This window comes from Girardinichthys multiradiatus, chromosome 20 (assembly GCF_021462225.1).
Source record: "Girardinichthys multiradiatus isolate DD_20200921_A chromosome 20, DD_fGirMul_XY1, whole genome shotgun sequence".
Lineage (NCBI taxonomy): Eukaryota > Metazoa > Chordata > Actinopteri > Cyprinodontiformes > Goodeidae > Girardinichthys > Girardinichthys multiradiatus.
This window is the reverse complement of record NC_061812.1, coordinates 44,428,445-44,439,956: the sequence shown is the minus strand read 5'-3', so window position 1 is coordinate 44,439,956 and position 11,512 is coordinate 44,428,445.

The following is an 11,512-nucleotide window of genomic DNA, read 5'->3' as shown; positions in this document are numbered from 1 at the left end:
AGGCGTTGATCCATGAATCAACCAATAACCAATTTGCTGGTTTTGTCAGAGATGGTATTTTAACAGTCCTCCTCATCATTTTGCTCACATTTTGACATCGTGAGACCAAGACGACACCTAACAATTGATTAACAGTATTGCGAGGTGTCAAACGGGATGTTCTCAGACAGAAGTGGCCACAGAGCTTAGAGTGTCATCAGCAAGGTTCAACAGAGATAGCAGAGAGACAGGAAGAGTCACACAAAGGCATAGAAGTAAACGTCCACATTTAGTATCTGGTTCCCTGTGGAACCAGATAATGAATGTTCAACTCCAGGTACATTTAACCCTTGGTGAGAGGCATCCAAGGGTCACGTCAGAGCATTAAAAACTGGTCTCTGTGCTTGACAACCTGACCACACCATTAGGCACAAGCATCATCATATTGCATGGGGCAGCGAACATTTATACTGGACGCGGGACCAGTGGGCTGTTGGCTGAAAGTCAATTCAGGTTGAGGAGATATGACAGCCGCCAACAATGTTGGAGAAGTCAAAGACAGCATTCTGCATCAGCCATTGTTATCACCAGAAGAGCATTTGGTGGTGGTGTTACAGTGTGGGCAGGTCTAGTCAATACAGACTAGCTCTACAGTTTGTGAATGGTACAAAGACAAGCCTATAATACCTGAATAACATCATCATTACAGTCAGTGTGCCCAAGCATAATGCGTGAGCAGACGATAAATAGATAATTACAAAGGTGGACTTGTGAACAGCATGAGTTGTAATCAAGCTGTAATTGATACTCAGGGGCACAACACATTATTGAGACATTGACATTTGAGTTGTGGTATACACACCACAGTTGTTGGCTTTGCGTTCTTTTACTTCAATACTTTTGTGCTATAATATCACTGAAGCGTGAATTGATTACATTTTCCATTAATTTCAGAGAGAGAGAGAGACAATCTGAACAAAAAATGACCCAAAACCTACTATAAATCCACCAAGGACCGGTCGAGAATTAAGAAAAAGAAATCCCTGGGTCATAACACAGGCGAGATCTTGATCTCATCATGTCACAATGCTGGCGGCTGACGTGATTCATTTGAATTATACATATACAGGTCAACACAGCAGTCAACTGCAGCACAGTGGCGCAGTTGGTAGCGCTGTTGCCTTGCAGCAAGAAGGTTCTGGGTTTGACTCCCGGCCAGGGATCTTTCTGCATGAAGTTTGCATGTTCTCCCCCCAAGAACATGGGTTCTCTGGGGGACTCTGGCTTCCCACAAAAAACATGACTGTTAGTTTAATTGGTCTCTAAGTTGCCCTTAAGTGTGAATGGGTTTGTGCATGGTTGTTTGTCCTATGTGTCCCCCCTAGACTGCTGGAGATAGGTACAAGCCCTCTGTGACCCAGTATGGAAGAAGAGGGTATAGAAAATGGATGGAGGGATGGTCAACACAGCTTCAAACACTGACAATAAAACAGTATCAACTAGTTTCCAAATAGAAAAAATCTAAGATGTAAGTAGAACACATAAATGTTGTCTATGTGTCTATAAGCATGTGATTGAATTCTGCTCCAAAAGTTCATACTAAAGAAAAAGTTTGCTTTCAAGATAAATTTGCAATTTCCGTTGCTAAGTAGTTCGCACAAGCTAGTGATAGCAATGTTTAACATTTACAGTTTGGCCAAAGAAAGTATCACAAAGTTAAGCTGATCTCATTAGAAATCTAACAAATGAGTGGAAATTTTAATTTAGTGTTTGTCTATTCATGTGTAAAAAAAAATAGCTAAATCAGGGACAAGGAGAAACTTGACTTGACTGACGGATGGACATTTTCTTTTTGGATTTTCTGATAAAGAGCATGTTGTTGGGACCCACAGCCATGGATTTCAACATTAAACTACGGTACGAACTCTTCTGGAACTTTTCAAAATAAATTGCATTAACCTTCTTCCGGCACAGCCAGGAAACGGGATAACTGCGGACTTCCTGTGATGCCACTACCCAAATAAAAGCACAGCTGTTGCTACATCCGCTCTCTTTCCACACGGCCTCTAGTGGGACCGGTCAGGGGAGGCCCAGCGTGCTGATGTCTCTTTGCTGGCAAACAGACATGAACTCTTCAACTGGATCCAAGGAAGCCATACGATCATCGATCATATGCAAAGATAAGCCTGTGAAGCAAATTGTCCCAGAGAAGTTCCCTACAGAGACGCGCGGAGCAGTCTCCCAGTCTGGAAGGAAGACAACAGAGACCCCATCACCGTGCAGTGGCGTTGGCGGACAACGAGCCGTTCTTCATCCACAGATGGAGGTTATTGGGAAGCTAACCCTTTTGTTCACAGAACGAATGCACCTTCTGATCGGGAGAAGCTGGGGAGGTTAGCGGGAAGCTAACCCTTTGTTCACTGTGGATACCTTCTTCAAACTTCATCGTCTTTTGGACAACATTCCTCACCACAGTTCATGAGGTTAGGTTTGGGCAGATTAACAGTTAGGATGAAATTATCTAAACATTTTTCATTTTATGAAGTTTTGTTTGTGTTGAACTCAGCTATCTTGGTGCTAGCAGACTATCTGCAGCACACGTGTTCAGGTTGTGTTCTTTGTGTGTTTTTAAAGTTAAGACAAACTTTACTTGAAGGGTGATTTTAAACAGAAGATTGATCATAACGCGCCGTCCGTGCTTATGCATTTTAACCCTTTTATTAACGGTATTTTAAAGGTATGTGTTGATTCTGGTGCTAAGCTATTAGCTTCTTTTGTTAGCTCAAATGCTAACCGGTAAGAACATGGGCTTGCTACTAAAGAGTATTTAACAGAAACGTTGTTAGTTTTCAAGCTAGTGAATAATAGTCCCTGAACATCCTTTACTAGATTTGATAACTAAGTAAACACCATTAAGCCCCATTTCTCCAGAAAGATTTGGCTCTTTTCCAAAATACTCCCTTAATAATATTTCTTCAAATATTATTTCAATAAATAAAGGCAGCTAATTAGATACTTTGAGAAATGGTCATCCAGAAGGTTGGTTTTAATCAGCAGATCATTATTTAAAACATTATTTTATTAAAACAATATTTTATCTGATCTTGCATTGTTAGTGGTTGTCTAAACATTTGCTGATTATTGCTTAAGTTGATTCCAAGACTAACTTAACTTCACTTCCAGATTCTTCAAGATAATCCTTGGTCCTCAAACATAAATAACATTGCATGCTAATGTTGCATCACTCTTTTGGTCATGGTTGTCAATTATCTTTAATCAACTTGTTTATATCGTACATAGCCCATTAGTCTTCGTTATTCTTTAATTCTGCTTGGTAGTTTAGTTGGATTGTTTTAGCATAGGAAGGAGTTTGTTGATTGAAATATGTTTGACTTTGATTTGACTTATTTTTGTTAATAAATTCTTGTATTTTAAGAAATTGTGTGAATTCATTCCGTGTGTGTGCAGAGTTTATGCTGTTCAATAACGTCAGAGCTCGTCTCACACCTTTCTATTTTGTCCTTATACCGTCGCTTTACTAGGCTAGTATTCACAGGACAACCCTTAACTGACCGAAATATTATTTGATAAAATATAAAAATATTAATATTAAATAATATTCTCAGATTCATAATTCCAACAACGGTTTAATCAAAACGTCAAGTCATCCACCTAAAGATGCAAATTAGCCCCAGACCATCACACTATAAATATATTTGACTGTTTATGCAATGCTTTTCTCTGATATGCTAATATCAGATGGAATGTAATGCATGCCTTCCAAAAAGGTCTACTTTTCTTGCCAGTTCACAGAATGTCTTCTAAAACGTCCTGGGGGTCATCAAGAAGTTTTTGGGGGGGTAATCTGAGTCAGCATTCATTTTTGCCTTGGAACGTTTCTGTGGAAGCCATTTTCACCCAGTTCTTTTTTAATGTTAACCCATGAAAACTGACCTGACCCTGAGGCAAGTGAGACCTGCAGTGCTTTAAATATTGTTCTTTTGTGACCTCTGAAATGACTCAAAGAGTTCTAGAAATAATTTTGGTAGGCCAGCCACTCCTGAGAAGGTTCACTACTGTTTCATGTTTTCCCCATTTGCGGATAATGGCTGTCAGTTTGGTTTGCAGAAATCCCAATTTCTTAGAAATAGCTTTTTCCTCTTTCTCATTAGTACCAACTCTACTCAACTCGGGTCGGTTTGGCTCTGCACTGTTTATTTAATTTTTCATTACAATTAAGTACCATCTCAATGTGGGCACCATCGTCTTGCTATTGACGATGGTGCTTGAAAGACAGCTTGCTAAAGTGGTCATATACACAATAAACCCAGTGTGCAACAATTTAATGGTTGAAGATATTAGTTATTAAAAAATGCTATGACTAGTGGCGCCACTCTCTATACAATCAGTGACCAACAGTGTTCTGACCTTCTGTTTTCAGCACAGGTCGGCTTGCTTGGAACTCTAAGCAAGCAGGTACTAAAAATAGTAACAGTTCCACGTAACCGTTACTAATGGAAATGCCTAAAAAGTAAGTAAAGCCATATTGAACTACACTGAGTAGGGACTAGTAGAAAAGGAGCATTTGTAACCATTTCAGACTGATAGCAGTGATTTTCTTTCCCATCTGTTGTTGAACTTCTTCAGCTTGAAAGATCTTAAAACATCTCTTGATTTTAGAGATCTTTTAGCCTCCTTCCAGGGGTGCAACTACATACTCTCTGAGGGGTATGCAGACACATTGCAGGCACCCGTAACACCCCCCCACCCCCTGGCCGGTCTTTATTTATTTATGTTTACATGTATAAATCTTATTTAATAATGAACTTGGAATATACACTGCTCAAAAAAATAAAGGGAACACTCGAATAACACATCCTAGATCTGAATGGATGAAATATTCTCATTGAATACTTTGTTCTGTACAAAGTTGAATGTGCTGACAACAAAATCACACACAAATCATCAATGGAAATCAAATTTATTAACCAATGGAGGCCTGGATTTGGAGTCACACACAAAATTAAAGTGGAAAAACACACTAGAGGCTGATCCAACTTTGATGTAATGTCCTTAAAACAAGTCAAAGTGAGGCTCAGTATTGTGCATGACATCCCTACAATGTTTGGACATGCTCCTGATGAGACGGCGGATGGTCTCCTGAGGGATCTCCTCCCAGACCTGGACTAAAGCATCCGCCAACTCCTGGACAGTCTGTGGTGCAACGTGATGTTGATGGATAGAGCGAGACATGATATCCCAGATGTGCTCAATCGGATTCAGGTCTGGGGAACGGGCGGGCCAGTCCATAGCTTCAATGTCTTTATCTTGCAGGAACTGCTGACTCACTCCAGCCACATGAGGTCTAGCATTGTCCTGCATTAGCAGGAACCCCGGGCAAACCGCACCAGCATATGGTCTCACAAGGGGTCTGAGGATCTCATCTCGGTACCTAATGGCAGTCAGGCTACCTCTGGCGAGCACATGGAGGGCTGTGTGGCCCTCCAAAGAAATGCCACCCCACACCATTACTGACCCACTGCCAAACCGGTCACGCTGAAGGATGTTGCAGGCAGCAGATCCCTCTCCATTTCATCTGTGAAGAGCACAGGGCGCCAGTGGCGAATTTGCCAATCCTGGTGTTCTCTGGGAAATGCCAAGCGTCCTGCACAGTGTTGGGCTGTGAGCACAACCCCCATTTGTGGACATCGAGCCCTCATACCATCCTCATGGAGTCGGCTTCTAACCATTTGTGCAGACACATGCACATTTGTGGCCTGCTGGAAGTCATTTTGCAGGGCTCTGGCAGTGCTCCTCCTGTTACTCCTTGCACAAAGGTGGAGGTAGTGGTCCTGCTGCTGGGTTGTTGCCCTCCTACAGCTTCCTCCACGTCTCCTGGTGTACTGACTTGTCTCCTGGTTGCGCCTCCAGGCTCTGGACACTACGCTGACAGACACAGCAAACCTTGCCACAGCTCGCATTGATGTGCCATCCTGGATGAGCTGCACCACCTGAGCCACTTGTGTGGGTTGTAGAGTCCGTCTCATGCTATCACGAGTGTGAAAGCACCACCAACATTCAAAAGTGACCAAAACATCAGCCAGAAAGCATAGGTACTGAGAAGTGGTCTGTGGTCTCCACCTGCAGAACCACTCCTTTATTGAGTGTGTCTTGCTAATCGCCAAAGATTTCCTCCTGTTGTATATTTCATTTGCACAACATCATGTGAAATTGATTGTCAATCAGTGTTGCTTCCTAAGTGGACAGTTTGATTTCACAGAGGTTTGATTTACTTGGCGTTATATTGTGTTGTTTAAGTGTTCCCTTTATTTTTTTGAGCAGTGTATAAGACTATTATTAAAGACTTGTGTTACATATTACAGCAGATGATCAACTCAATCAAAAATAAAAAATAAAAATAATGTATAATAATATAATAACAAGTAACAGCAGCGGCACCCTGTGCTAAATACACTCTCTGTAGTGGAAATATGAAATTATAACATCTGAACTACAGCTTGTACTCTATGTAAGAATGTTAACACTAAGTTGTGTCGTTTGCACTCGTCCATTTGTCAAGAATGTTGTCAAATAAAATAGGCCATGCCACACGGTTTTCAATAGAGATCACTGGTAACTGGGTCAAGCGATCATTGCTCATACTGGAACAAAGGTTTTGTTTTAATAAGCTTATTCATGTACTTCAAGGCTATGTCATATGGTCCAACAAGCATTATTTAATAACTTAATTACACATCTTGCTAATGTACTTTTTTAATATAAATGACGGTTCTAAAATACTGAAGTCAAACCACATATAAAAAAACATGAAATTTTAAATGATATGCTTGTTGGATATCATTTACTGATCGGAGGCTGCATTTGATCAGACTTATCGGATACATCACAACAGCACTGTAGTGTTATATCCAAGTGAAGACATTTAAATTCCCAATCTATTTATCTGTTTTAAGATTCACCATCTAGTTAAACAAATGATTACTGTCTGAGCAACAAAATTAGCACAAACAGGTTCCTTTATTTTTCTTGTCATGATCTGTTACATTGTAAATACTGATCAGTACACAGTTGCAAGACAACAGTAATCTGTCATGTTACTTGTATTAGCTTTAGCTATCCTGAATATTTACAAGCCTCCTCTCGATACACTGACTTGGTACACTCACTTACTCTCTTACAACCACTTTGAAAAGCTTTTTCTTCATCCGTACCTCATCTTTATCCTTCTCCCACTTACGTTTTCTGTTTTGTGCCATTTTTTAACACTTTTCTGCCTCTCCATCTTCAGCTCCCTGTCATCAGATGACAACACCATGCAAATGAAAACAATTGTGCTCCAGCACATTCTCTAGGGGGCATGCACTGGAGCGTCTATAGATGTTTGGGTGGCGAGCAGAGGGGCACATAATCAGTGGCGAGCCTCTGTTACTGATCATATAGTTTACACATGCACAAACAGCTGTTAAATACAGAAAATGCCAACTAGAAATTATTTTCCCGCCATCACTTTGGCACCACCTCTAGTGCAGCACCCCTATGCGCTGCACATAGTGCATACCCACTTTTTGTGCCACTGCCTACTTCATGTTGTCAGACAGATTCTATTTGTAGGTTTCTTGATTTTACAGGTCAGACAGTTATCAGGCCTCGGTTTGCCTAATGTGAACAACCCTAAAGCAAAGGGTTGAATAACGTCTCGGACTACAGGGGTCAGGCTAACCATAAAAACATGGACGCTCCTGGATGTTGTTTTCCAGATGAGCTTCAATTTTTCCCGTGCTGATGGGCAAGATAATCATCAATGTTTGATTCTGCATTATTAGGATCGAAACGCTCTGTCTTTGGCCAGAGACTCAAGCTGGCGGGTGCGCAATCCACTCTCAGGGATTGGTGCCGGCCCATCTGAGTCATCATCTGAGAGTTCACTACGGCTGCACTCAGGGTGTGTTAGCGCATCACGTCTCATCCTCGGAGGAGGCAGTGGAGACTGCTCACGGTACAACGGTGGGCCCTGTGCTTCCCGGACTCAGGGCCTGGGCAGCAGTTGAGGGCGGTAGGAACCACCTGAATCCCAAGGGGCGGCTCTCCTGTCGCCTGCGAGTCAAGTTTGAAGGCTGCTCGCCTCTAAGCCTTGAACTATTTACTCTTGCTGGATCCCCAGCCAGGTATCGTTCATGGCTGCTGATTACTGTGGGGTGGGGCACCGCGCCACTGAATCTATTCTGACTATTTACACCTGTTCTGGCCTCGGTGGATGTATGGGGAACCCCGTGAGCCTGTAAAGGTAATCTCTGGAGAGCAGCTTCTACATCCTCCAGATCTGACCTGCAGGTTTTCTCAGGGTATCGCAGGTGTGGCTCACCTCCAAAGGTTTCAACCTGTGAGGTGGGTTTTTGTTCGCCCCCCCATTCCTCCAGGGATGGGGGAATGGCCTGGCTACCCTCAATTGTCTCCAACCTATTTCCAACTTCTGTTAGTTCACCTCTAAGGACATCCACCGTCTGCAAAGTATCATTCAGCTCGAACTGCAGTTTAACACGCTGGTCAATTTCCAACATTAACCTTCGCTGATACAACAGAGTGAGCTGTCCTAACACTTCTGAGACCCGTCTGTCTTTTGGTGGGTTTTTAATGACTTGGAGCAACTCCTGAATACTGGTTTCACATTGCTCAATGCCATAATCATTGAGACCTTTACGCTCCTCTGGGGATAGCAGAATCAATGACTCAATCCCCTCTTGTGCCTGCATTCCTATGGGGTCCTCTAACCTACACGCATCTCCAGCTGTAGTCTGGGATGTTCCCTCCATCTTTGGCCCAAAATGCACAATGCAAACACTCAAAACTGTTTAGCTATGAACCACCACTAAAAATATTAGCAGCAACGCAAACAGACTAAGTTGTTCAGTGACTAATGATTGCTAAATTAATTATAAGCAACACAAACAGGCTAAGCTGTTCTGTGATTAAATGATTGATAGATTAATTATAAGCAACACAAACAGGCTAAGCTGTTCTTGTGACAAGTGATAGCTAAATTAATTAGTAGCAACGCAAACAGGTTAAGTTGTTCTGTGATTAGCTGATTGTTAAATTAATTAGCAGCAACACAAACAGGCTAAGCTGTTCTTGTGACAAATGATAGCTAAATTAATTAGCAGCAACACAGACAGGCTAAGCTGTTCAGCTAGCTGTCTGATTCGCATCTTCCAGGTGTATGGGTTTGCTTAAAATGGGCACACAGGTTTGACCGTTCAAACTGTGGCTTACCCAACTCTATGCTTTAGTGGGAGTAATCAAGTAAACACACACACAAAAAGGGAAAGGGAAGAAGAGAAAGTGGACACTGGAGGCAGGTCTGCTGCTTATCAGCCCTGGTTTTCTGCAGCCACTGCAGCAGGGCTGGCCGGCTGGAAATTAACTTTAAATTTTCCACAAGTTAAACCAACTTTCACCTTGCATCCACAAAAAACACCTCTGAACGATTATTTTATCCTCTGCAGCAGAACTTAGCAAACTCTAGTCAAGATATCCTCTACTCACGAACTGTCATGGAGTGACATTTTGGACTTGTTGGTTTATTTTGTAATTTTGATTCTCCTTATGGCTCTTTGTTTATTTCTTAAGTTATTGTTTCTATGTTCCCCTCTAGTTTCTCTGTTTACTTTAGTTCATAGTTATTCTAGTTCTTTATTTCCTCCTCTGATTTATTCTCTTGCTTAGTTTGTGTTTTCTGTTTTAGTCCTTTCACCCATCCTCAGCCTTTGTATTTGTTTCACCTGTTCCTTGTCACACCTGTTCCCTGTTTCTTTGATTACCTGCCTTTTGTTCCCCTCTCTGTGCTCTGTGTATACTAGTTGTTCTGTTTGTTTAGTTCCTCGCTGGTTCCTTGTTTCTATGTCGGTGATGTCTATGCTTCGTTTATGCTACGCTACGTTTCTATGTCTATGCTTTGTCTATGCTTCGTTTAAGCTACGTGTACCATGACTATGTTTTGTTCATGCTTCGTTTTGCCATACTACCTGGAGTGTGGAATAAATTATGATGCGGCTACCGAGCTCTGTTCTGCATTTTGGTCCGACCCACAGTCCTCCCCCGACATTAGGAACCAGCCAAAAAGAGGACCAAGCAGAACCAGAGATGATTACCTTGTTTGAGTATTTCCGACGTGCCGCGGAGAAGAGCGCACGTCAGGATCAGGAGGAGAGAGAGCAGCGGTCACCGTTTTGGGCCACAAGACTGGCTAGGCCTCTTCTGGGTACCGGTCCGCTGCGTCACAGACCCTCTCCTCATCCCCGGAGTAAGTCACTGGCTCCAGTCTACTTTTCCTCCTCGTTTTCAGAGCCAGAGTTGCCTGCAGCACACTCTCCCAGTTCAGAGCCTGCCCCACCTCGTCGGAGATGTCGCCGGCGCCGCAAGCAGTCCGCAGCAGCGGCAGCAGCAGCAGCAGCGCCTGAGCTCGTCACGTCCACAGCAGCAGCAACGCCTGAGCTTGTCACGTCCGCAGCAGCAGCAACGCCTGAGCTCGTCATGTCCACAGCTGCAGCAACAGCAGCGCCTGAGCTTTCCACGTCCGCAGCAGTAGCAGCAGCAGTAGCAGCACCTGAGCTCGTCATGCCCTCTGCTGGTCTCCGGTCGTCGGTGCGACCTCCTGCTCCGCCATGGGTTCAGGCCGGGTTGCAGGAGATCAAGAAGGAACTTATGAAGTCACGTTGCCTAGAGTGTGTTCCTCACTTGATTAGCAATCCTCAGGATCTGGTTGACGTGCAGACTATCTTACTAGATGAGTTTCTTGCAGAGGGATGGCTAGACACTCCAGCTCCACTCTCCACTGGAGGTCCCTTCGATCCTCTTCTCGTGGCCGTTAAGGCAGCCATGCCTCTGGACTCACAGCATGCAGCTAAGCCTACAGAGCCTCAGCCGGCCGTCGCCGGATCTACAGAGCCTCAGCCGGCCACCACCGGATCTACAGAGCCTCAGCCGACCGCCGCCGGATCTACAGAGACTCAGCCGGCCGTCGCCGGATCTACAGAGCCTCAGCCGGCCGCCGCCGGATCTACAGAGCCTCAGCCGGCCACCGCCGGATCTACAGAGCCTCAGCCGGCCGCCGCCGGATCTACAGAGACTCAGCCGGCCGTCGCCGGATCTACAGAGCCTCAGCCGGCCACCGCCGGATCTACAGAGCCTCAGCCGGCCGCCGCCGGATCTACAGAGCCTCAGCCGGCCGCCGCCGGATCTACAGAGCCTCAGCCGGCCACCGCCGGATCTACAGAGCCTCAGCCGGCCGCTGCCGGATCTACAGAGCCTCAGCCGGCCGCCGCCGGATCTACAGAGCCTCAGCCGGCCACCGCCGGATCTACAGAGCCTCAGCCGGCCGCTGCCGGATCTACAGAGCCTCAGCCGGCCGCCGCCGGATCTACAGAGCCTCAGCCGGCCACCGCCGGATCTACAGAGACTCAGCCGGCCGTCGCCGGATCTACAGAGCCTCAGCCGGCCGCCGCCGGATCTGCAG